Here is a 24922-nt window from a genome sequence, read left to right as displayed (position 1 = left end):
GATTTGTATTATTATATCACTCATGCTGGGCACTGGTGATATAATTTTTATGCCCGCACATGTGTGTGGTGGGGGCGGGTGGGGTTGCATATAGATTTGCCCTTGTCCGTCCATCATTCCGTCCCTCCAAGAATATTTTGTCGCGCCTAGCTCCAAAAGTATTTGACGTAGAGTCACAAAACTTCACATGAATGTTGGTCAGCATGAGCAGTTGTGCACCTGGGGTTTCACGTCTGGATTCATTCAGTTTTGTAGGAGTTATGGCCCCTGACTTAGTAAAAAATTGGTCATTTTAATGTTGTTGCACGTAAAATTGGTCATTTTAATGTTGTCGCGCGTAGCTTCAAAAGTATTTGACCTAGAGTTGCCAAAGTTTACAGGAATGTTGGTCAGCATGTGCAATTGTGCACCTGGGGTTTCGCGTCTAGATTCATTCAGTCATATAGGAGTTATGGCCCCTGACTTATTTTGTTTTTTAAGTTTTTTCATTAACACAAGACCAGACTTCTTTTCCAGACTTACTCAAAAAAAAAAAGTTTGTGAAACATGTTTGTTACTTGACCTAGAATCATAAAACATTTAGAAGATTGTTGTGCCCCCAATGAGTGGTGGGGGCATATAGATTTGCTCTTGTCCGTGCGTCCGTCCGAAGTTCGTGACGCACCTAGTTAAAAAAATATTTGATATAAATTGATGAGACCTTGCATGAGTCTTTATCATGATATGAACTTGCGCACCTCCTATTTTTCGTCTGGGTTCGCCTCCTAATTTTAGAGTAATGGCCCCTGAAATAGTCAAAAATGCACATTTTCACCTTGTGACATGCTTAGCTCAGAAAGTATTTGATATGGATTCATGAAACCTTGCACGATTCTTAATCATGATATGAACTTGCACATCTCTTATTTTTCACCTTGGTCTGCTCCCTATTTCAAGAGTCATGGCCCCTGAAATAGTCAAAAATGCACATTTTCACCTTGTGACACGCCTAGCTCAAAAAATATTTGATATAAATTGATGAAACCTTGCATGAGTCTTGATCATGATATGAATTTAAGCACCTCCTATTTTTCGTCTGTCTCCGCCCCCCTATTTTTAGAGTTATGACTCCTGAAATAGTCAAAACTGCACATTTTCACCTTGTGACACGCCTAGCTCAAAAAGTATTTGATATAAATTGATGAAACCTTGCATGAGTCATTATCATGATATGAACTTGCCCACCTTCTAGTTTTCATCTGGGTGCACCTCCTATTTCCAGAGTTATGGCCCCTGAAATAGTAAAAAAATGCATATTTTCACCTAATTATGTGCCTCACTCAGAAAGTATTAAATGTAAATTCATGAAACCTTGCTTGAGTCTTTATCATAATGTGACCTTGCACACTTGGCATTCTTCTTGAGAATTTTAGCGTTTATTACAGAGTTATGGCCCTTGAAATAGCCAAAATAGTGGATTTTTTGTTTGTGTTGCTCATAGCTCAAAAAGTATATGGTATAGAATAATGAATCCTTTTAATAATTTTTTTTAGGCTATACCCCATTAAGACTGCAAACATTTGACTTATTTCCCCTTATTTGTGACAAATGTACCAGTTTGGGGCACACCCTGTGTCCTACAGACGCATTCTAGTTTTATAGCCAGTGAAGTGTTCTCTTTAGGATTTTACTCAGCTAAGCCAGAGTTATGGCTAACTAAGTGAAAATACACATAACTTAAGGTTCTTAAAAGTTTGTGTTGCAAACATCTTAAAAAGTATTTAACCTGAGTCATAAAACCATGTTACAGTGGCAGGAGTGGGGGCACCTGTGTCCTATAGACACACATCTAGTTTCTTTTTATTGTGTCCATTTTTTAGTCTTGTTAATAATACGTTATTCCCCATATTGGGACAAAAGCACATGCATCGGGGAGCATCATTCAGTTTTACCAATTCCTTGTTAAGAGTTGGGGTTACTGTAAAACCATTTAATTTTGTGGGCATGAAATTTCATGGTTTTGGTCAAAATGGCAATTTCGTGGGGATATAAGTTCATGGATTTCAACTTTCGAACATAAAATGAATGCGAATTTTACTTGTTCGTTGGGATTAAATTTCGTGGATTGACTCAACCACGAAATCCACGAAAATTAGTCCCCCACGAATATTAATGATTTCACAGTATATAATTCATTAACCTTAATTTCTATCTCACCTAGTGTAAACTTTGTCTTTGCAGTGTTTTTCCATCGCAAAGAGGTATTTGTGTACCCAGACGATGACAACAAACATGAAGTTGGTGAAGGTCTCTATAAGAAAGCTGAGATAACTTTGGACTGTGTTTGTCTGAGAGATAAATCTATTGGAACTACAATTAAGGTATTGAATTTTTTGGCAGATTAAATTTTCTGTATAGCAGATTGTTATAAGAGCTGAAATTTGAATTATGTGCTCCATTGCTGTTACTTCAAGCCTCTTTGGAAATATGAGAGTGTCACTAGCTAGCTCTACATCTTTGCCTAACACTCGTGGGTGGAGATGTTTTGGTCTTGTCCCCTGCTTGTAAATCTGTAGAGAAATGTTAGTAGGTTTTTAAGAGGCATTGTAAGAAGTGCTGCAATATTTATCTGTGACTGCTCAGTTTTATACAAGCATGGAGACAAGGTGAGCTTTTGTGATCACGCAGCGTCCGTCTTGCGTTCGTGCGTGCGTGCGTAAACTTTTGCTTGTGACCACTGGTCACATTTTTCATTGGATCTTTATGAAAGTTGGTCAGAATGTTCACCTTGATATCTAGGTCAAGTTCAAAACTGGGTCAAGTGCGGTCAAAAACTAGGTCAGTAGGTCTAAAAATAAAAAAAACATTGTGACCTCTCTAGAGGCCATATTTTTCAATAGATCTTCATGAAAATTGGTGAGAATGTTCAACTTGATGATATCTAGATCAAGTTCGAAACTGGGTCATCTGTGTCAAAAACTAGGTCAGTAGGTCAAATAATAGAACTTGTGACCTCTCTAGAGGTCAAATTTTTCATGGGATCTGCATGAATATTGGTCAGAATGTTCATCTTGATGATATCAGTTCAAGTTCGAAACTCCTGGGTCACGTCCAATCCAAAACTAGGTCAGTAGGTATAATAATAGAAAAACCTTGTGACCTCTGTAGAGGCCGTATTTTTCATGGGATCTGCATGAAAATTGATCAGAATTTTCATCTTGATGATTTCTAGGTCAAGTTCGAAACTGAGTCACGTCCGGTCCAAAACTAGGTCAGTAGTTCAAATAATAGAAAACCCTTGTGACCTCTCTAGTCATATTTTTCATGGGATCTGCATGAAAATTGGTCAGAATGTTCATCTTGATAATATCTAGGTCAGATTTGAAACTGGGTCACATGCGGTCAAAAACTAGGTCAGTAGGTCAAATAATTGAAAAACCTTGTGACCACTCTAGAGGCCATATTTTTCATGGGATCTGTGTGAAAGTTGGTCTGAATGTTCATATTGATGATATCTAGATCAAGTTTGAAATCGGGTCAGCTGCGGTCAAAAACTAGGCCACTAGGTCTAAACATGGAAAAACCTTTTGACCTCTCTAGAGGCCATATTTTTCAATGGATCTTCATGAAGATTGGTGAGAATGTTTAACTTGATGATGTCTAGGTCAAGTTCGAAACTGGGTCAACTGCGGTCAAAAACTAGGTCAGTAGGTCTAAAAATAGAAAAACCTTGTGACCTCTCTGGAGGCCATATTTTTCATGAGATCTTCATGAAAATTGGTGAGATTGTTCACCTTGATGATATCTAGGTCAAGTACAAAACTGGGTCACATGCGATCAAAAACTAGGTCATTATGTAAAATAATAACAAAACCTTGTGACCTCTCTAGAGGCCATATTTTTCAATGGATCTTCATAAAAATTGGTTACTATGTCAAATAATAGAAAAAATGACGTCATATTCAGTTCATGTGGGGATAGGTGAGCGATTCAGGACCACCATGGTCCTCTTGTTTTTTGTTTTTTGTGACCGCTCAATGTCCGTCATCAGTCATACGTCGTCCGTCCATCAATATTATCTGAAAAAATCTTCTTCTTGAAAACCACTGGGTAGAATTTTACCAAACTTCACAGGAATGATCCTTGGGTGGTCCCCTTTCAAAATTATTCAAAGAATTTAATCTCATGCAGAACTCTGGTTGCCATGGAAACCAAAAGTGAAACTTTAAAAATCTTCTTGTCCAAAACTGCAAGGCGTAGAGCCTATATATTTAGCATGTGACATTATCTTATGGTCTTCTATCAAGATTGTTCAAATTATGCTCCTGGGGTGAAAAGAGGCCCCGTCCCAGGGGTCACAAGTTTTACATAGACTTATATAGTAAAAAACTTAAAAAATCTTCTTGTCTAAAATCACATGACCTAGGCCTTTGATATTTTGTATGTAGCATTGCCTTGTGGTCCTCTACCAAAATTGCGGAAATTATACCCCTGGGTTGAAAAGAGGCCCTGCTCCGGGGGAGGGGGGGCGGGTGTCTCATGTTTTACATAGACTTACCAAGGTGGGCATTTCATGTTCTATGAGCTCTTGTTTTCTATCTTAACAAGAGGGCCATGATGACCTTGAATCGCTCACCTGAGTAATATGAGCCACATGTTTCAAATGACAGCATTAAAATACTGTTATGTAAATCTTACTATTGATATTTTACAGAGCCCTGAGAAGTTGAAGGCAATAAGATGGTAAGACAAGATAGGGGAGAATTCTCTTAAAGTCCGTGCCAAGTTTATTGACAACAGATCTGAGACAGGATCTTGTGTGTTTGAGGTATATTGCTGTACTATTTTGAAGATGTGTTTATTATTTTTACTGATGTATACTTCTGTTAGATATCTCACCAAGAGTATTAGTTTTGCTACTTGTTGTCTGTTTAGTGTTTCTCTCAAGTTACTTAAGTTACACAGTAAGGAAGCTGGCTTACAGAAGGTTATGTCCTGTTACATGTTTATGCCTGAAACAATGGCCCAATCTTCCTCCACCACTATCAAAAGCATGGAAAGTTGCTTTCAAATCATGTCAGTGTTTGAACACAACAAAAATAAAACAAATGAACTTCCTTTCTTGGTCAAGAGGGAGAGCAACCAAAAATTAATACTATGCAAGTGTGACTTATGATTTGTATTTTACAAAACATTTTTTCTGTCTCAGCCTTTGTATATTTGGAGAAGTTGTTTAAGAGAAATGTATCATTCGGAATATCAGTTTAGAAATTATAGAATTTTTCTGAATCGTCATAAGTACATGTACTGCAAAAATATTGAACTGGTAGATGTACATATGAATTAGAAATAAACAGGTTTCTAACCTATCATGTGTCGGTGCAACTCTTTACAGGTGAAATATTTCTCGAAGTATAGTCTAGTTGATGACTTAGATGAGGAAGATGTACCGGAAAAGGACAAGAAACGTTTACTGGTACGTCTGGCACAGCAGCAACAGATGGCTGTACAGGTTAGTAACTAGTGACAGTTGATAGACGGAAGTCCTTGTGGAAACTGGGGAGAATTTCCTAGTTAAAACTAGGGGAAATACTGGTGGACTCATCCATCTGATTGAATTTCTGCTTATTGGGGCTAAACATTGACTAGTAGGAAAATGTCAGCAAATCAGTCTTACAAAATTCTGCAGATTAACATGGAGGCAATACATGTATTTTATAGAAACTTTTGCTGCAGTAAGGGAGAATGTAACAAAATGGTGTAGGGGTAAACAGTAACATTTTAGTATACATCAATTTTCCTTTGATAAATCAGTTTGAGTTAAACATGAGCAGGATTTAGTGTTTTTCTTTAAAGACATAGTAATATAGTTGCAGTGAAAGAATTCTTCATCATAAATAATCAAATCTGAAGGTCTCCCAGTGGGGAACCTTTGACTTGGTAGTTAAATTATGCAGTGGTGCTGTAAGAACAAGTTCCAGTTGTGGATTATTGTTATCAGATATCAAAGACCTCACAATGAGGAATTCACAAATTAGCAGGGGACCTAGGTACGTTCCCATTTCAGAGAAACATAATCAGATAACTTAGGCCACATGAAAGGATTTAGTGAAAACGTAGTGCTATGATGAGTTAAATGATGGTTTTTGTCGAGCCCGCTTGCGGCAAGCTCGATATAGTTGTCACTATGGCGGGTCAGTGTATGTCCATGCCACTGTCCGTCTGATTTTGTCCAGACCATAACTTTGACATACATTGACCAATCTTGTTTATATTTGGCATAAATGTTTACCTCAATGAGAAGGAGTGTCATGCGCTAACCCCATGTTCCTGTCTCAAAGGTCAAGGTCATAGCTGGAGGTCAAATGTCAAATTGAAGTTTGTCCAGAACATCTCGTCTTCATGCATGGTGGGATTTTGATGGAACTTGGCATGAATGTTCACCATTATGAGACAGAGCTTCTTGCGCAAGAATCAGGTCCCTAGGTCTAAGGTCAAGGTCACACTTAAAGACCAAAGGTACTGGCGGGCTTGACATTCTGCCCATGGGCATGCAGAATGTATTTCTAGTTTAGTAAAGAGTAATGGGAACAATTCCTTTTGAAATGAGGTATGGTAATAAGCTATGAGGCCTTGCAGAGGGAGAGATTGAATTCGTAGCAATAGTGTTTGAAAAATTGAATTCAAATGTGATAAAAGAAAAGTAAGGACTAAGATATGATAGACTTTGCAGCAAATGAGCTGAATATGTCATGAGGGGATTGAGGTGATGGGCTGGGGGTGAGTGGAAGACATCTAAATGGCAGACAGGTAGTTGAAAAAATCAGATTTAACCACATTTAAGGTGAATTACATATGGTACATGTTTCATTAATGTAGATGATGAAGATATGGATGTCCAAGGCAAAGAACCATCTTCACTTCGCTTAGCAACAAGTGTGGGAGTTGATGCAAGAAATATGCAGGTCATGAAATCTTCATTGTTTGGTGACGAGGATGCCCTGGCTCCAGCATTTAATAATAATAATAATAATAATAATAATAATAAAGACTTTATTTATAGAGGCAACACAGTTAGGTCTAGCCCAATCTTCCCTGTGAGCCTCATACAAAACACATATTTACAATGGTACAAAATGAAACAAAACAGAGGTTGATAATGACAGTCACGTGGTATTTACATGTAAACAATCTTATTAAAGAGAGACCAAAAACAAGCTTTATAACAGATGAAGAGATGCTTCATGACAAATTTTTAAACAAAGGAATAGATATAAACATAACATCTCACAATTTCGATGACTGTACAAAACAACAACATAATAAAGTCATCATAGACAAAATTTGGAATAATTACTTTACAAAAATTTGAATATGACACTTTAATATTATTGCTTATGAACTTTGACCTATAAAAGACATTCTCCAATGACTTATGTATTTACTTTTAAAGCTTGCAAGACTTTCTGCCTGACAGTCATCATTTGGCAGTGTATTCCAGATTTTTGCTCCTGAGTATTCAAAGCTTTTTCGAAAAAATTCTAATCTTGGTTTAGGCGGATACAAGTTAAGTTCTGAGTCAGTTGATCTTAGACTACGTTTGTGAATAGTATGGGTGTGAGTAAATTTATCTTGTAGGTATTGAGGGCATATATTGTTGACAGACTTATAAACCATAATTGACTGTTTGTATTTGACTCGCTCTGGGAATTTCATCCAGTTTAGTTTAATAAACAGTTCCTCAGAGGGTGCATCAAATTTTGTGTCCAGGATAATCCTAGCTGCTCTCTTCTGAAATTTGAGAATGGAATCAGCCTGTTCTGAGTTACAGTTTCCCCAGACAGAAATGAGGTAATATATATGCATTGAAAAACAGTTTTCTGATAGGAATGTCTAAGAAGTATTTTATTCTTTTGAGGAGATAAAGTTTTGAATTACATTTTTAGCTATTCTACTCACCCTGGCGTAGGCATCGGCGTCGGCGTCACACCTTGGTTAAGTTTTTGCATGCAAGTACATACAGCCATCAATTAAAGGCATATAGCTTTGAAACTTATTTTTTCTTTTTCTAGGTCAATTACCAACCTCTCTGGGTCAAGTCCCATAACTCTGACATGTATTTTGAGCAAATTATGCCCCCTTTTGGACTTAGAAAATTTTGGTTAAAGTTTTACATGCAAGTTACTATCTCCAAAACTAATGCAGATATTGAATTGAAACTTCACATGTGTCTTCGGGGTTATAAAACTAGTTGATAGCAGCAAGTCCCATAACTCTGACGTTCATTTTGGCCAAATTATGCCCCCTTTTGGACTTAGAAAATTCTGGTTAAAGTTTTGCGTGCAAGTACATACAGCTATTTCTAAAAGGCATATAGATTTGAAACTTATTTTTTTTTTCTAGGTCAATTACCAACCTCTCTGGGTCAAGTCCCATAACTCTGACATGTATTTTGAGCAAATTATGCCCCCTTTTGGACTTAGAAAATTCTGGTTAAAGTTTTACATGCAAGTTACTATTTCCAAAACTAATGCAGATATTGAATTGAAACTTCACATGTGTCTTTGGGGTTATAAAACTAGTTGATAGCAGCAAGTCCCATAACTCTGACCTTCATTTTGGCCAAATTATGCCCCCTTTTGGACTTAGAAAATTCTGGTTAAAGTTTTGCGTGCAAGTACATACAGCTATTACTAAAAGGCATATAAATTTGAAACTTATTTTTTCTTTTACTAGATCAATTACCAACCTCTCTGGGTCAAGTCCCATAACTCTGACATGTATTTTGAGCAAATTATTCCGCTTTTTGGACTTTGAAAATCCTGGTTAAAGTTTTGCGTGCAAGTACATACAGCTATTACTAAAAGGCATATAGATTTGAAAGTTAATTTTCCTTTTTCTAGATCAATTACCAACCTCACTGGGTCAAGTCCCATAACTCTGGCATGTATTTTGGACAAATTATGCCCCCTTTTGGACTTAGAAAATTCTGGTTAAAGTTTTACATGCAAGTTTCTATTTCCAAAACTAATGCAGATATTGAATTGAAACTTCACATGTGTCTTCGGGGTTATAAAACTAGTTGATAGCAGCAAGTCCCATAACTGATATGCATTTTGGTCAAATTATGTCCCCTTTTGAACTTAAAACTCTTTTGGTATTTAACTTTTTTGGGTAATATTTTCCTGCTTCTGGGACAATATTTCGAATAGTCGAGCTTGGCTGTCTTATGGACAGCTCTTGTTTTAGAACATTATCAATATGATCTTTCCAATTTAAATTTCTGTCAACTTGCACACCTAGTAGTCTTTCAGAACTGGAGAAGTCAGTGGGTGCACTGCCAAGGTGCAGGGTGTTACAGTCACTTGAATTGTGTCTGTTTGTCGGACAAACAGTCATAGCCTTTGATTTTTTAGCATTTAATGACATGGAGTTATTTTGACACCACAGATTAACACTGTCAAGTGCATTCTGCAGTGCTGTTTGTACTTCATGATATGTGTTTCCAGTGGCAGTTAGAGTAGTATCATCAGCAAATAGATCAGTAAAGATTTCTTTTATTGTCTGTGGGAGATCATTAATATAAAGAATGATAAATTAGGTATCTGAGTACATGGTCATAGTCTTCCATTTTCATATGTGGCGAATTTTATAAAAAATATTTTAGCGATATTGTAGGATTAACTTAAACACAATTTCATAATTGTTGATTAACCCTGTGTAAGTTTTTTATCCCCCCGCCAAAGGCGAAGGGGATATTAGAAATGCTCTCCGTCCGTGCGTCCGTCCGTGCGTCCGCAACGATCTTTGTCCGGAGCATAACTCCAAAAGTACTGGAGGGATTTTCTTCAAACTTCATACACTGATAGAACACATTGGGAGGAAGTGCTTTGAGCAAGAACAATAACTCTACCTTGCCTATTTTTAGCTTGACTATTCGAAGAATAAGTAGAGCTATCCTACTCACCACGGTGTCGGCGTCGGTGTCGGCGTCGGCGTCACACCTTGGTTAAGTTTTTCGTACCAGTCCACATTTTGGCAAAGTCTTTTGAGATAAAGCTTTGAAACTTTCAACACTTGTTAACCATCATCATGGCCAGTTATAGGCAAGAGCACATAACTCCATCAAGGATTTTGGCTGAATTATGGCCCCTTTCGACTTAGAAATCATGGTTAAGTTTTTCGTACCAGTTCATATTTTGACAAAGTCTTTTAAGATAAAGTTTTGAAACTTTCAACACCTGTTAGCCATCACCATGGCCAGTTATAGGCAAGAGTACATAACTCCATCTGGGATTTTGGCTGAATTATGGCCCCTTTCGACTTAGAAATCTTGGTTAAGTTTTTCGTACCAGTTCATATTTAGACAAAGTCTTTTAAGATAAAGCTTTGAAACTTTCAACACTTGTTTACCATCACCATGGCCAGTTATAGGCAAGAGTACATAACTCCATCAGGGATATTGGCTGAATTATGGCCCCTTTCGACTTAGAAATCTTGGTTAAGTTTTTCGTACCAGTTCATATTTAGACAAAGTCTTTTGAGATAAAGCTTTGAAACTTTCAACACTTGTTTACCATCACCATGTCCGGTTATACGCAAGAACACATAACTCCATCAAGGATTTTGGCTGAATTATGGCCCTTTTTGACTTAGAAATCGGTTAATATTTCGTACCAGTTCATATTTTGACAAAGTCTTTTGAGATAAAGCTTTGAAACTTTCAGCACCTGTTTACTATCACCATGTCCAGTTATAGGCAAGAGTACATAACTCCATCAAAGATTTTGGCTGAATTATGGCCCCTTTTGACTTAGAAATCTTGGTTAAGTTTTTCGTACCAGTTCATATTTTTTGTAAAGTGTTTGACATATGGCTTTTAAACTTTTATCACTTGTTTAGTATAATAGTCTCTATCTGTAGGAAAGAGAACATAACTCTGTCATCTATTTTGGCTGAATTATGGCCCTTTTTGGACTTTGAAATTGGTTCTGTTTTCGTACAAGTCCATGTTTTGTCAAAACTATTTGACATATGGCTTTTAAACATTGAACACTTGTTCATCATTATGTTTTCCATCAGTAGGCAAGAGTACATAACTATTTTGGCTGAGTTATGGCCCTTTTTGGACTTCGAAATTGGCTCATATATTGCCATTTAGTGCAAGACTTATCGAAATCAAAGTAATACAGGAACATTGTTTGTCTAATCTATTTATTTCTTTTGTCTGAATATCCGTGGAAATATTTTGACCCCATTCTTCAATCAATTCTTCGAATTGTCGAGCGCGCTGTCATTAGACAGCTCTTGTTTGAGTTATTCCCCTTTATCATATTTTCTTAAAAAATTTTGTCCGGAGCATAACTCTAAAAGTACTGGAGAGATTTTCTTCAAGCTTCATACACTGATAGAACACATTGGGAGGAAGTGCAATTTGCAAGAACAATAACTCTACCTTGCCTATTTTTTGAGTTATTCCCCTTTATCATATTTTCTTAAAACATTTTGTCCGGAGCATGACCCCAAAAGTACTGGAGGGATTTTCTTCAAACTTCATACACTGATAGAACACATTGGGAGGAAGTGCAGTGTGCAAGAACAATAACTCTACCTTGCCTATTTTTTGAGTTATTCCCCTTTATCATACTTTCTTAAAAAAAATTGTCCGGAGCATATCTTCTTCATGCATGGAGGGATTTTGATATATCTTGGCACAAATGTTTACCACCACGAGGCGGATTGTCGTGCGCAAGAACCAGGTCCCTAGGTCTAAGGTCAAGGTCACACTTAGAGGTCAAAGGATACAAGAATAAAAACCTTGTCCGGAGCATTTCTTCTTCATGCATAGAGGGATTTTGATATAACTTGGCACAAATGTTCACCACCACGAGACAGAGTGTCGTGCGCAAGATCCAGGTCACTAGGCCTAAGGTCAAGGTCACACTTAGAGGCCAAAGGTCAGATACAAGAATGACTTTTTCCGAAGCATTTCTTCTTCATGCATGGAGGGATTTTGATGTAACTTGGCACAATTATACACCATCATGAGACGAAGTGTCATGCGCAGTTCCCTTCTTTAGAATTACTTCCCTTTGTTGTTACTTTAAATAGCTTTTATTGTAACTTTTTCATTACTAGTCGTAGGGAAAAATCGAGACCACTTTTCTGTAGTACAACAAGCATGCTAAATCCAATTTTGAGGTGTATTTGACCAATCTCTTCCTGATAAAGATTTTTGTTTGGACTTGCAATTTGTTTTTTTTTTTTTTTTAAGATTAACTTCCCTTAGTTGTTACTATAAATAACTTATAATGTAACATTTTTATAATTGACCCTAGGGAAAAAACAAGACCACTTTTCTGTGGTACAACATAGTTGTTACTCTCCAGTTTTAGGTGTATTTTATTAATTTTATTATATATAAGGTATCTCTACCTAGTAAGGAGTTTTTTTGTGGACTTTAAAAAACAAAAGACTTACAATGATTACTAAACAACCACAAAATTAACATTCCATTTGCAAATACAGCTGCTACAGTAAAGAAATTTGCTTTGACGGGCATATATTGTGACATTCTGGCACTCATGTTCCCTGTTAGCTTTCCATTCCTTCTTTTTACAGTAGCCATATAGAAAAACATTATAGCTATACTGTTCATGAAAATTAATAAAATTTAGCAGTAAACCACCTCACTACTGACTTATTCTTTCTTCCACATCTTAAAACCCCTGATGCGGACCACATCCTTCAATTATAATATGCCCAGTGGGGGGATTAGCCATGTCTGACATGGCTCTTGTTTTCCTTTTTTGACTTTCACTTGGAAATGACACCAGCTGTTACATAACATTTTAGCTTGACTATTCGAAGAATAGTCTAGCTATTCAACTCACCCTGGTATCGGCATTGGCATCACACCTTGGTTAAGTTTTTGCATGCAAGTACATACAGCTATCATTTAAAGGCATATAGCTTTGAAACTTATTTTTTCTTTTTCTAGGTCAATAACCAACCTCACTGGGTCAAGTCCCATAACTCTGACATGTATTTTGAGGAAATTATGCCCCCTTTTGGACTTAGAAAATTTTGGTTAAAGTTTTACATGCAAGTTACTATCTCCAAAACTAATGCAGATATTGAATTGAAACTTCACATGTGTCTTCGGGGTTGTAAAACTAGTTGATAGCAGCAAGTCCCATAACTCTGACCTTCATTTTGGCCAAATTATACCCCCTTTTGGACACATAACTCCATCAAGGATTTTGGCTGAAATATGGCCCTTTTTGACTTAGAAATCGGTTAATATTTCGTACCAGTTCATATTTTGACAAAGTCTTTTGAGATAAAGCTTTGAAACTTTCAACACCTGTTTACCATCACCATGTCCAGTTATAGGCAAGAGTACATAACTCCATCAAAGATTTTGGCTGAATTATGGCCCCTTTTGACTTAGAAATCTTGGTTAAGTTTTTCGTACCAGTTCATATTTTTTGTAAAATGTTTGACATATGGCTTTTAAACTTTTATCACTTGTTTAGTATAATAGTCTCTATCTGTAGGAAAGAGAACATAACTCTGTCATCTATTTTGGCTGAATTATGGCCCTTTTTGGACTTTGAAATTGGTTCTGTTTTCGTACAAGTCCATGTTTTGTCAAAACTATTTGACATATGGCTTTTAAACATTGAACACTTGTTCATCATTATGATTTCCATCAGTAGGCAAGAGTACATAACTATTTTGGCTGAGTTATGGCCCTTTTTGGACTTCGAAATTGGCTCATATATTGCCATTTAGTGCAAGACTTATCGAAATCAAAGTAATACAGGAACATTGTTTGTCTGATCTATTTATTTCTTTTGTCTGAATATCCGTGGAAATATTTTGACCCCATTCTTCAATCAATTCTTCGAATTGTCGAGTGCGCTGTCATTAGACAGCTCTTGTTTGAGTTATTCCCCTTTATCATATTTTCTTAAAAAATTTTGTCCGGAGCATAACTCTAAAAGTACTGGAGAGATTTTCTTCAAGTTTCATACACTGATAGAACACATTGGGAGGAAGTGCAATTTGCAAGAACAATAACTCTACCTTGCCTATTTTTTGAGTTATTCCCCTTTATCATATTTTCTTAAAACATTTTGTCCGGAGCATGACCCCAAAAGTACTGGAGGGATTTTCTTCAAACTTCATACACTGATAGAACACATTGGGAGGAAGTGCAGTGTGCAAGAACAATAACTCTACCTTGCCTATTTTTTGAGTTATTCCCCTTTATCATACTTTCTTAAAAAAAATTGTCCGGAGCATATCTTCTTCATGCATGGAGGGATTTTGATATATCTTGGCACAAATGTTTACCACCACGAAGCGGATTGTCATGCGCAAGAACCAGGTCCCTAGGTCTAAGGTCAAGGTCACACTTAGAGGTCAAAGGATACAAGAATAAAAACCTTGTCCGGAGCATTTCTTCTTCATGCATAGAGGGATTTTGATATAACTTGGCACAAATGTTCACCACCACGAGACGGAGTGTCATGCGCAAGATCCAGGTCACTAGGCCTAAGGTCAAGGTCACACTTAGAGGCCAAAGGTCAGATACAAGAATGACTTTTTCCGAAGCATTTCTTCTTCATGCATGGAGGGATTTTGATGTAACTTGGCACAATTATACACCATCATGAGACGAAGTCTCATGCGCAGTTCCCTTCTTTAGCATTACTTCCCTTTGTTGTTACTTTAAATAGCTTTTATTGTAACTTTTTCATTACTAGTCGTAGGGAAAAATCGAGACCACTTTTCTGTAGTACAACAAGCATGCTAAATCCAATTTTGAGGTGTATTTTGACCAATCTCTTCCTGATAAAGATTTTTGTTTGGACTTGCAATTTGTTTTTTTTTTTTTTTTAAGATTAACTTCCCTTAGTTGTTACTATAAATAACTTATAATGTAACATTTTTATAATTGACCCTAGGGAAAAAACAAGACCACTTTTCTGTGGTACAACATAGTTGTTACTCTCCAGTTTTATGTGTATTTTATTAATTTTATTATATATAAGGTATCTCTACCTAGTAAGGAGTTTTTTTGTGGACTTTAAAAAACAAAAGACTTACAATGATTACTAAACAACCACAAAATTAACATTCCATTTGCAAATACAGCTGCTACAGTAAAGAAATTTGCTTTGACGGGCATATATTGTGACATTCTGGCACTCATGTTCCCTGTTAGCTTTCCATTCCTTCTTTTTACAGTAGCCATATAGAAAAACATTATAGCTATACTGTTCATGAAAATTAATAAAATTTAGCAGTAAACCACCTCACTACTGACTTATTCTTTCTTCCACATCTTAAAACCCCTGATGCGGACCACATCCTTCAATTATAATATGCCCAGTGGGGGGATTAGCCATGTCTGACATGGCTCTTGTTTTCCTTTTTTGACTTTCACTTGGAAATGACACCAGCTGTTACATAACATTTTAGCTTGACTATTCAAAGAATAGTCTAGCTATTCAACTCACCCTGGTATCGGCATTGGCATCACACCTTGGTTAAGTTTTTGCATGCAAGTACATACAGCTATCATTTAAAGGCATATAGCTTTGAAACTTATTTTTTCTTTTTCTAGGTCAATAACCAACCTCACTGGGTCAAGTCCCATAACTCTGACATGTATTTTGAGGAAATTATGCCCCCTTTTGGACTTAGAAAATTTTGGTTAAAGTTTTACATGCAAGTTACTATCTCCAAAACTAATGCAGATATTGAATTGAAACTTCACGTGTCTTCGGGGTTGTAAAACTAGTTGATAGCAGCAAGTCCCATAACTCTGACCTTCATTTTGGCCAAATTATACCCCCTTTTGGACTTAGAAAATCCTGGTTAAAGTTTTGCGTGCAAGTACATACAGCTATTACTAAAAGGCATATAGATTTGAAACTTATTTTTTCTTTTTCTAGATCAATTACCAACCTCACTGGGTCCAGTCCCATAACTTTGACATGTATTTTGGGCAAATTATGCCCCCTTTTGGACTTAGAAAATTCTGGTTAAAGTTTTACATACAAGTTACTGTCTCCAAAACTAATGCAGATATTGAATTGAAACTTCACATGTGCCTTCAGGGTTATAAAACTAGTTGATAGCAGCAAGTCCCATAACTCTGATGTGCATTTTGGTCAAATTATGTCCTCTTTTGAACTTAAAACTCTTTTGATATTTAACCTTTTTGGTTAATATTTTCCTGCTTCTGGGACAATATTTCGAATAGTCGAGCTTGGCTGTCTTACGTTGCTATGTTTAAATTAAAATCTACATTTGTTTGTAATCTGTTATTGGTGTTCAGATTGGTACTTCCTATATTTCAGAGAGCAAGTTTTCAGTGAATGTTTCAATGAGACATGTACTACTACATGCACTGTGTAGACTGGCAACAGACCTTTTCACGTAAGAGCATTAACCATTTGTCCAGTTTATTGAAGGACAGAGTTATATTTTTGTAAAATGCCTTAAAAGAACTTTTTGAAAACCACTTAATAGATCTTTACTTTGTCTGTAGCATCTTTGAATGGTCTCTCAGTGTTGCTTGAACCTTTGGAGGGGCCTCCAGAGCTAAAATAGGAGAAACTTCTCAACAACTTGGTCTCATCAAATACTTGATGGATCTTCAACAGACTTGTTTCATAGCAATCTTTGCATGTACTTCCCTGTTTTGTTCAGATGTTCTACTTATTAAAGAAAAAAATAGATGAATCTGTAAACAGTTCCTTTTCATTGTTTTATATGTTTTAAAAATGCATTTTGTGCGTGCGTGTGTGAACTGCTTACTCTGGCAACAAAAGAACATTCCAGACAAATTTTATTGTTAAAGAAAGTGAGTCCAATTTTAGCATTGATGATGTAACATCTTACAGCATTCTTTGTTTATTCGTTTTCTATATAATTGATGCATTGTAACAAATCTGTTTGTTAGAAGTGGTAGCAACAGATATGACATGGATGTATTGGTCAAGTCATGCATATGGAATAATGAAAAAATTACTAATTGATTTGAATGTTTTCTAGATGGTGTCCAGATGCTGATGGTAGAACAAAACTAGTAGATGTTATGTTCCCACTTGTGTTTGATGTCTCTACAGAATATCTCGTAGATATGGTATTTTATGTTAAACATCTTTCAACTCTTCAACGAGCTGCACCATGAGAAAACCAACATAGTGCATTTACGACCAACAAGGATCCTGACCAGCCTGCGCATCCGCGCAGTCTGGTTAAGATCCATGCTGTTCGCTTTCAATTAGAGAAACCATTAGCAGGATGCGCAGTCTGGTCTGGATCCATGCTGGCCGCAAATGCACTATTCTCTCTCTGGTTTTCTCATGCTGTGGCTCATTAATTCTTCCCTCCAAAAATATGTATAATGTCTAGCTTTCTAATTGTGAAGTAACGTATTTGACAGTAACAGTCCGCCCATTTAGCACATTTATATATGCCATTATTTAATGTCTATTAGAAGTTGCTATATGACTGACAAACCCAACAAACGAATGAATATCCGTTGAAGTTTGTGTAAAATCTTAGAATGTTCCTTCTAATGTGATCACCCATGTTTAATTTGAATAATACATAATGATTTCACATTGACCTTGTAGCAGCCAAGAAAGGAATATAAGGGGAAAAAACTTGGTCCCAGTGGTGCTTGAACCTATGTCCCCTTGAAAAATTAAAGTCAAAAGTAGGTTTATTGTAGGAATCAAATACTTTTCAAAAGGAGATACACTATCAGGTATCTAATACCTTAAATTGTTGTTTGGGGAAAGAAGAGATATGTATAGGAAAAGATATCAGAAGTAGATGTATGCAACTTTATGTTTTTATGTAGACTCGTTTTTGTGTACATCATGGATATGTACCTTTACTTACAACAGATATCTTTCCTGGATGGTTACCTTGGACCAGAAGATGGCGAGAAATTCACGGAGCTTTCCTGGATGGTTACCTTGGACCAGTAGATGGTGAGAAATTCACGGAGCCTATGTACCGGCATGCGATCTCTGTCTGTCATCGACTGATTACAGAGTATTCGGACCCTAAGAGGTGTGTATTCCACTGTTGTAAAATATGAGTCTGTGTGAGTGGTATTTATTATGTCATACCAGCTTGTTCACTACATTGGTAAGGAATACAGATCACTAACTGATATACATGATCATTGCCAAAAACAACATGAAGCACAACAGAAAAAAAAACTGCCTATTTTCAAATGAAATAATATGAAAGGATGTAGATTTCTTTGAAATGTAATATGATTGAAAATGTGCAGATTATTTTAACCCTTACCATGCTGGACACGATTGGTTCTGCCTTTGCGGCCAGTGTAGATCATGATCAGCCTGCACATCCATGCAGTCTGATCATGATCTGCACTGTTTGCTATTTAGTCAGTATCTTTTTGGTAAGCAGCCCTTTTAAATAGTTAATGATACTGTCCAAATTGGAAGATGGACAAGTTCATTTTAGAAATTTAGCAGGGAAATGAAATTGAGAAGATGCTGCCCATTTAAAAATGAAATATAACTGAAAGGTGCTACCAGTCTTAAAATGAATAAAATAGAAAATTTAATGTCTATTTTAAAAGCAAAATGATTGAAAAGATGTTGCCTATTTTAAAAAGAAATATGATGGAAATATTACAGAAAATACGTTGTAAGACGTGGAAAGTGCAGCGTAAAAGGTATTGTCTATTTTAAAAGAAAATGTTCATTTCAGAGCGGTATCCGTATTTTTCTAACGAAATTGTATAAAATTGTTTCAGCAAACTGGATGAGAAGATATTCTGTGACTGTCTAAAGTTTATGGAGAACCACTTAGATAAGTCTGCAGCTCATAAAGCCTTTGAGAATTTCTATAAACATCATGGTAAGAAAATGTTTACCATTGATAGATTAATACCAAATGCCACATAGCTCTGTGGTTACATTCCAGTTTGAATGGTAATGGAAAACCAAAGGTAGTCCTAGCTTGAATAGGGATCTGGATAGAACCGCTGAGATTTACAAGCCAGCTTGATAGCTACCTTACATGAATACCCGAATAGAGCTTTTTAACCCTTACCATGCGAAATTTCTATCATGAACTTGTCCATCTTCCAATTTGGTCATTACCATTAACTGTTAAAAGGGGTGCTTATCAAAAAGATACTGACTGAATAGCGGATATCTTGTCAGCATTTTAATTTATGTGAAATTTTTTGAGTATGTACAGGGATGTACATGAGTACATTGTGTGTTTGTTGATTGAAAATAAAAAAAAATACATTCTTTGAATACCAGGAAACCAGTAAGGAAGAGTTGTCAGTTTTGCAGAAAATGAAGTGTTCAGTGGAACATTTACTGAAAATACTTTGTAAAGTAAGAAAGGAGAACATTTATAGGCAGTTTGTATTGAAGAGCTCGATACAGAAATATAGACACTGTATTGTGAATTTCTGCTATCTACACATCTGACTGTAATCAGAAAGTACCGGTATTGCTTACAAACAGTAGAAAATTATATCGCTGAAATTAATCTCTAAAACATATCACCATTGACAGAGTTAAGCAACAAGGGGCTGAATTTTCATTCCTTAATTTTAGAAACATTCTTAACAGATTAGCTTCCCCTGTTTGTCAGAATGCAGACACAATTTTAAAATGACGTCATGTAGAAAAATGAAACACAGAAGAAATCTTACTGATCATTAAATTTTGGACAAAAATTTAAAATAATTTTGTTGTAGAAATCACTTGCTATACAATATTTTCTATAATGTGTTGTACTGACTGACCTGTATTTTACAGATTTGACAGCTTTCTTACTGTCGTCTGCTAAAGAGAATCTGTCTCCAAACTTCGTGGGCAATGTGCTGAAATTCTTCAACAGATTGCTTCTTCTTGGTAAGTCAAGGTGAATTAAGTTTGCATTTCGGACCAATCTGTCTCATTTCTGATTTTGATAATGATAGATCAATAGTCAGAATATATTTGTGCTGATTTAGGTGTGTACCTGTAAAAACAGCAAATTGGTTCAGTTACACACCCTCCTAATGAAAGACAAAGAATATGGAAATAATAGACAAGAACGTGTAATCACAAAGAAATGACTAATTGTATTTATGAGTCCACAGCCGTAATTAGTGTGTGGCACTGTAGATATGTGGATTTTCATTTTGATGTGTTTTATGCAACTGCCTGGTAAGTATGTGATTATTATAGATTATTATTAATAATAATGTGTTATAAGCATTCGGAACATTTTCTTGAGTTGGATACTGAATTGTATGACTGCAGGAGAATGAATTCTCTTTATACAAAATCAGTAATTTCCACTTTGATTGAATCCTATACAGTCAAACAAATTCATTCAATTTGCATGAAAGTTAAAACATTAATATGAAAACATAGTAACATTTGAGGTTCCATTTTAAATGAATGGACATTGAAATTGTGTATTTATTAAGAACTTTTGTTACAATATTTTGCTTTCTCGTGCAGCTGACGGGAATAAAAACAGCCAAACATACAAGGACCTGTGTAAATCACTGTGTACACTGGCAGACACGGATGTCACTGTTCTACAAGCCTGGCTCTCCAAGTTTGTTGTACTACCAAAAGTAAGAAATCAATGGGCTTGAACCTTATACTGAAAACAAATTTTAAAAGTGCTTCTGTTTAATCTTGAATAAATTTTTTTTAGTGATACATAATGACAAATTTTGTTTGAACTATTCTATAACCTTGTACACCATCTCATTATTATGTCTCCCACCACACAGTGGTGTGGGAGAAGTATTGATTTACTCCTGTGTGTTAGCCAGTCTGTGTGTCTTTAACAAATCTTGTCCGCACTCTTTAAGTCGAACATTTCTCATCCGATCTTCACCAAATTTAAACAAACTGTGTTGCCAATAAGTCCTCGGCCAAGTTTGATAACTATCCAAATCGGCTCAGGTACTTCGGAATTATGGCCCTAGAAACTTGTTTTTGATAATAAAAGCACTGATGATAATTAAGATAGTCGAGGTCTTGGTGCATAGTTGACTCCTATACTACTATTCAGATGTTTAGGCAGTTGTGGGAGACATGCGCTTTACTTAAAAGCAGCTCTAGTTGGATTGTTGAATAGATTTGCTGCACCTGTTTGGTTCAGGTTTCTGTATTAACTCATGATTAAAGCTATACAGCCAGGAACATAAACTGATGGTTATCTAAATACCAGTACTTTGAAATTATTAATATTTCTTGGGGACTGATTTCAGTAGATTTTATTGTTGAATCAATCCTTAAATAAATCCCAACCAAAAAGCTAAATCCCCGTTTATTTTATATTGGAAATTTGAAATCCATGATTTTCCCCCACAATATAGCTTTTTAGGCTAAAACCAGGGTGTCATGTCAACTAAATTAAAGGATTCTATGTTGGCAATCTTTCAGGAAAAATTATCAATACTCTGATTTTTTGAGCTGGATTATTCAAAGAATAGGTAGAGTTATTGCACTCACCCATTAGGTACGTTGGTGTCCACATTTGTTTGTTTTGTATGCAAGCTGGTATCTCAGTACCCACCATTCACACACTTGTCCACTGTAATGATCTGACATGGACATGCAGTGCATAGGTAACATAATTCTGTTTTGAATTTTCACACTATTAAGCCTTTTCAACTGTTGCATTAATTCAGTTAACCTACTTTAGTGACAAGTCTGTTGAGTAATCAAGCATTGCTGTCTTCTGCCATTATTTTGGTTTACATGAGTCTGATTAACATATAAAAAATGAAAATTTTGTCATTTCCCATTGAGATATATTCCATATTACCTCAAGACAATAATACCCTCTACTTACTACTGATTTTGTTCATTTAAAAAGTTGGCAGAATATTTTAGTCTTGCTTTACCTTAAATTGTTTTCCTGTCTAAAAATACATTTCATAGCAGTATGTTTAAAATAAAAGTCATCTTACCATAGTACAATATTTTTTAAGCTAATCAAATTTTTACCAGTAGCCTATGAATAAGTCCCTTTGAAATTCTATTTTGATAACATCAGCATAAAACAGATGATGGTCTGTCAATTATGATGTTATTACAGGAGACAGACGAGGAAGTATTGAGCGAGAGTCTTCAGCTGTTAAAGACATTTACCTTATACCTGGTCAAATCCAACAGCCCTGTCAGTGAGGCCGTGCCCCATGCAATGCTGCAGGCTCTATTGCCCCTAGGGGAAACACTGTTGTCCTCAGCAACAGGGGAGACAAGCGGGTTTCCAGAGATCATGGTTGTGATGCATACACTTGCAGCTAGTGGGAACAAAAGTGGACATCGTACTTTATTTCAGGCTGCACAACTTGACTACAACTCTGGTATGTGTTTAAACACTACTAAAACAACCTGAATATAACATTCTGTTCTTCTTTTTTACGTATATTTTGCCAAGAAACTGGTCAAATTATTTGCTGTTGCATATATAGTAAAAATTATTTAGGTTTTTAACTCTTTCGAAGTTGCCCGCCCGCTTAGTTCAGTAGGTAAAGCGTCTGTTTACGGATCGCTGAGTCTTGAGTTTGATCCTTGGGCGGGGTGTATGTTCTCTGTGACTATTTGATAAATGACATTGTGTCTGAAATCATTAGTCCTTCACTTCTGATTCATGTGGGGAAGTTGGCAGCTACTTGCTGAGAACAGGTTTGTACTGGTACAGAATCCAGGATCAGTGGTTAGGTTAACTGCCCGCCGTTACATGACTGAATACTGTTGAAAAATGGCGTTAAACCAAAAAACAAACAAAGAAAGCTTTATCTATTAAAACTAGTACTGGGGTATATCACTTGCCCTTCAGGACCTTGCTAGGGGAGTATAATTCTGTCATGTTGGAAAGTCATCCAGCTGGCTTGTGGAAAGATTGTGATTCAAGCCAGTTGCCCACCCATGCTTGAAATAATGCTGGTAGGTGTACTTTGGGTCTTCCTCCATGAAAAGCTGGAAAGTCACCCTATGACTGGAGTTTTGTCTTTTTGATCTACATCAAGGTTATATTTACTAAAGTTAGAATCTTTTACTGCTGAGTTATTTTAATTACACTGTAGATATGTCAGTGAAATTCTAGTTTATAGGTGCTCTTTTTAAAAAAGGAAGTTTTTATGTTGTTTTTACCATTGACAGAATTAATAATGATATTTTTTGTTTCCAGCAAAGTTCATGTTGCACAGAAAGATGTTCTGGAAAAAATGCTGCTGCTCAACAGCAAGTCAGGAAAGGTAACTGGTTCTGTCAATTTCAGTTTAATGTCCCACTGGGTGGTTGGCTGAGATATTAAAGTATTTGTAAATTTGATATGTAAAGGCTCATATAGAATTTCCTATTTCTGTACGCCCAAAGGGATGTAATATGTTATTCCCCCTGTTGTCCATCCATCTGTCTGTCCGTAGGTTAGCAATTTAGTGTCAGCTCTAACTCTTGAACCCCTTGAAGGATTTCAAAGAAACTTGACACAAATGTTAACCCCATCAAGATGACATTCAGATCACAGGTTTCGGATGGCTTGCTTCAAGGTAAAGGTCACACTCGGGGGTCAAAGGTCATATGAGTTTGTTTCATGTCCGCTGTGTAACTCTTGAACTGATTGAAGGATTTCAAAGAAACTTAGCACATATGTACACAACATATGATGTGCAGAGCGCGTGTTTCAGATGACTCGCTTCAAGGTCAAGGTCACTCTTAGGGGTCAAAGGTCATACGACTTTGTTTCGTGTGTATATTACTCTGCATTGCAGTATTCTTGTTTTTATTTGGCAGATCTCTTTTTTGCTCACTTACAATGAATTTTTTTTAATTACTTCTCTTTTATGTTATGTTACTATAAATAGCTTATTTTGTAACTTTTTATTATTGGCCGTAGGGAAAAACGGAAACCACTTTTCTGTGGTACAACATTGATGGTACCTCTAATTTTTAGGTGTATCTGTACTTGGTAAGGATTTTTTTGTGAACATTTTTTTGTGGACTTGATTTTTTTTTCGAATTTCTTCTCTTTTTTGTTCCTGTCCTTTGATCTTCAACAGTCAAGTTCTTTAAATTTTGCTCCCATCCTCTGATATAAGCCTTCCGGCATATATTGCCCCGCTTGGCGGAGCTCTTGTTAGTTATACTTTAAAGTAGAAAACTAAAGAATGAAGTACTAGTGTTTTAATCAAATTTCTCCCCATGCTTTAAAACAGATCAGAAAAACTCATCTCTGAAAAAATTCTTGCAGGTTATGTGTGTATGTTCGAAATATGGCAGTAAAAGGGTTTACATTCAATAAGTGTATGTATAGATAAATAGTGGACATCATTTACATGCATGCCTGGTAATTGATTTGATTAATAAGTGTGTATTGTATTTCTCAGTAACATCCTTAACTTTCTTTAGGAAAGATTTTGATTTGTTTGTTTCAACTGTGCATCTTGTAACTTGTTAACTTCAAGTTTGTCTCTCATTTTTTTGCCAAAAGTTTAAACATATACTTTTTTCAGAATTTGATGAACATATTATGTTGTTTATTGTCTGAGCAATTGCGCGAAGCGAAGCGCAATTGCGAGTGCGTAGCTCGCCTTATGGCAATGTGTAGGCGAATATAACAAAGGTGTCCCGAATGGGGCGAAGTGATGTAGCTGAAAAATTTTCCTCTCGTCTGGACCATTTTGTTCTACTTCCGTCAAAGTCGGGAAAATTGTTGTTGTTTTTTTTTTAATTTTATATTTGAGTTAAAATCTCTATGTTCATTAGGTGTCTTTATATTTAAAGAAGTTATGTTATGGAAACATTTTCAATTTTACTTTTATTTACGAAGTGCGTGTCCCTAGAATACAGGTGCTCACAGGAAATGCTTTGTTGGCAGTGAATACAGAACTTCATTT

General features: G+C 36.1%; 1 long non-coding RNA gene across 3 annotated transcripts; it reads left to right on the top strand.

The window, feature by feature from the left end:
* Positions 1-723: 723 nt before the first annotated feature.
* Positions 724-17964, top strand: LOC123544038 (uncharacterized). Of its 3 annotated transcripts, none has more exons than XR_008368959.1 (7): positions 724-2360; positions 4694-4807; positions 5375-5491; positions 6859-6944; positions 16356-16434; positions 17053-17143; positions 17916-17964. It is a non-coding gene; the product is annotated as an uncharacterized LOC123544038 (long non-coding RNA). The 3 variants fall into 3 exon arrangements; XR_008368957.1 differs by having other exon boundaries at positions 6859-7830; XR_008368958.1 differs by lacking the exon at positions 6859-6944 and having other exon boundaries at positions 727-2360.
* Positions 17965-24922: the final 6958 nt, after the last annotated feature.

The sequence above is a fragment of the Mercenaria mercenaria genome, unplaced genomic scaffold, assembly GCF_021730395.1.
Source record: "Mercenaria mercenaria strain notata unplaced genomic scaffold, MADL_Memer_1 contig_1964, whole genome shotgun sequence".
NCBI lineage: Eukaryota > Metazoa > Mollusca > Bivalvia > Venerida > Veneridae > Mercenaria > Mercenaria mercenaria.
Note: the sequence above shows the minus strand (reverse complement) of the source record. Positions and strands in the feature narration are given on the sequence as shown.